We start from the raw sequence: 2,438 nt of genomic DNA, 5'->3' as shown, positions 1-2,438 counted from the left end.
TATTGTACAAAAATATATTATTTTATTACATGTTATCTTTATACATAGTATACAACATTCAGAAGAAATATTATTGTTAGATAATAGATAGTTGATGTAATGAGAAAGTGATGAGTCAACATAAAATATTTTAAATGTTTGAAGTTACAAATTTGCCTCTTTTTCTTCGTACAGCTTTCTTGTCCTTTTTCCTGAACTACCAGTCAAATTGTATATTGTTTTTAATCCGCTGATATTTTCATTAATTTGTTCTACTTTTCAAAAATAATCCTTATTTATTAACCTGATTATAAAATTTTCAATTAGACATCTAGTTGACAAAATTATTAATATTTACAAATATACAGTTTTTATTCTTAATTAACAGTCCTTACAATATATTATATTCAGAATATAAGGTAGTTTCCCCTTAAGGTATTTGTATCACATCAGTAATATCACAAAAACCCTTTACCGACAAATCTTCGTGAAAATTTAGGAGTTTATAGAGAAATGTCTAACCTAATTGCTGTTAAAATTTTATTTCGATAGACCACATTATATTAGAGATATTAATTTTTAAATTATTAAAAATGTTTTAATTTATGGTGGTATTATGTGGTTAAAAAATTTGAGTTTTTGTTTGTCATGTTCCTGATTTTCTACTCTACGGTTGATTATAGTTTTTCAACAACAATACTCGGGCCATTTTAAATCTACAGTGCAAAATGTACGTTTTATGTTGGGCTAGGATAGGATGACTTATGTGTAAAAGTTGCTAACTTTAATACACAGGCCCACAAAAAAAAAGTTGTCTCCGCCCTGGAGTAGACCATGGTATTCCCATGTATTTTCGCCTGCTGAAATCGAATATGACCTCAGTTTCGCCCCTACCCGTCAGGATTTTTTTCTACAGCCAAAAACACCTGTCGATCTGCAATGAACGTATTAGTAACTGTTTCTGCATTTAATGTAGAATTTTTTAAATGTATATCGAAATTTTCTTTAGTCTTCGGATTTCTCTGACCTTCTCCATTAGTTGGTGAATTACGTTCTTCGTCTAAACTTCCAATATCTTCCAATAATATCTTTGCAAAACTTGATATTGGATAACACTGCGTGGAAAAATTACTCCAAAACCAACTCCAAGCCGACGAGTGTAGCAGACTAAGGTTGTGTTTTGATATTCACTGTAAGTACTGAAAAAGTGATGACGTATGTAACATTATAGATTTTCAGTACAGTCAATATCGAAACATAGCCGTCATAACCTGTCTACCAATAAAACATATGTATGTACACCCAAGGACTTTGATTCTGTCCATGGGGAAATTTTTCAAACTGAGAAGTCATCACTTTCTTCATACTCGCAGTTCATGATTAATGAAACAACTAGAGCTTATTGGCCGTTACGTTAATCATAAACTGTAAATATGTAGAAAGATAGCGACTTCTCAGTTTGGAAAATTTCCCCATGGACAGAATCAAAGTCCTTGGGTGTACATAGAAAAGTATGTGCACTTTATTGCACTATAGTGCAGACTTTAGTGCAGACATTAAAACGAAATATTGAGCTTTAATTAATTTTTATTAGAATAGAGTTGTTTTCCAAATAATTATACCGACAGTTTTTCCAAATGATTCTGGAGCGATTGGATAAAAAAAAAATATTTTTTAGATACTTTCTGCTAATTATACGCTTAATTGATTTTAATTAATTGTGATTATTGTATAGTTTTCCAAACTCTGAAAAGTTTTTTCCAAATATTTCCAAATGATTTCCAAACGATTGGAGATAATTTTCAATAATTTTTAATTTGTTTGCCAACTATACGTCGGTACTATTTGGTCGTTAATTTTACGATCTTCTACAGGACACGGAACATGGAGTAGGAGAATAGGAGGCTAAACTCAGCACTCCAATTACGTTCTTGTTTCATGTTCCCTATTGGGAGGATGGTCGCTGAAAAGAATAACTTCTTACGGATGAGCGCCATTTGTAATACTTACCTTAACTTGACTTTTCATGTATTTTCATAGAGTTCAGTGTTTCTACCCGAATATTGAAATATTTATTTGTAAACCAAAAAATCAAGCAGAAAATGAAATTAATAAATAAACAAATAAAAACTATAAAAAACAAAAAACGTAATTTCTAAATGTTCTATGTTTTTTAAGTTTGTTGTTATTCAAGTTTACGTTGTTACATAAGTTTATGTTAATTTATGCATGTGTTAATGTATATGATGGTGATAAATAAAAAGGAAATAAACATAGAAACGGATATTTAATGAACCACTAAGTTTATATTCTCTTATAATAAAAATGTACAATCACTTAAAAAAGGTTGAATAGATATATCAAATAAACTTTTATCATACAGCATTAAGTAATTATAAAGATTTAAAGTTACTTCGATACAAATTGAAATATAAATCTCAGACCTTATATTAAACTAT

At 29.4% G+C, this 2,438-nt stretch overlaps 1 long non-coding RNA gene across 1 annotated transcript; it reads right to left on the bottom strand.

The window, feature by feature from the left end:
• Positions 1-1,260, bottom strand: LOC120357580. The gene is made up of 2 exons (XR_005574584.1): positions 1,007-1,260; positions 1-913 (listed from the first exon to the last, which is right to left on the bottom strand). It is a non-coding gene; the product is annotated as an uncharacterized LOC120357580 (long non-coding RNA).
• Between the last annotated feature and the right edge of the window lie 1,178 nt (positions 1,261-2,438).

Source organism: Solenopsis invicta, chromosome 4, assembly GCF_016802725.1.
Source record: "Solenopsis invicta isolate M01_SB chromosome 4, UNIL_Sinv_3.0, whole genome shotgun sequence".
In the NCBI taxonomy this organism is placed as follows: Eukaryota; Metazoa; Arthropoda; class Insecta; order Hymenoptera; family Formicidae; genus Solenopsis; species Solenopsis invicta.
Note: the sequence above shows the minus strand (reverse complement) of the source record. Positions and strands in the feature narration are given on the sequence as shown.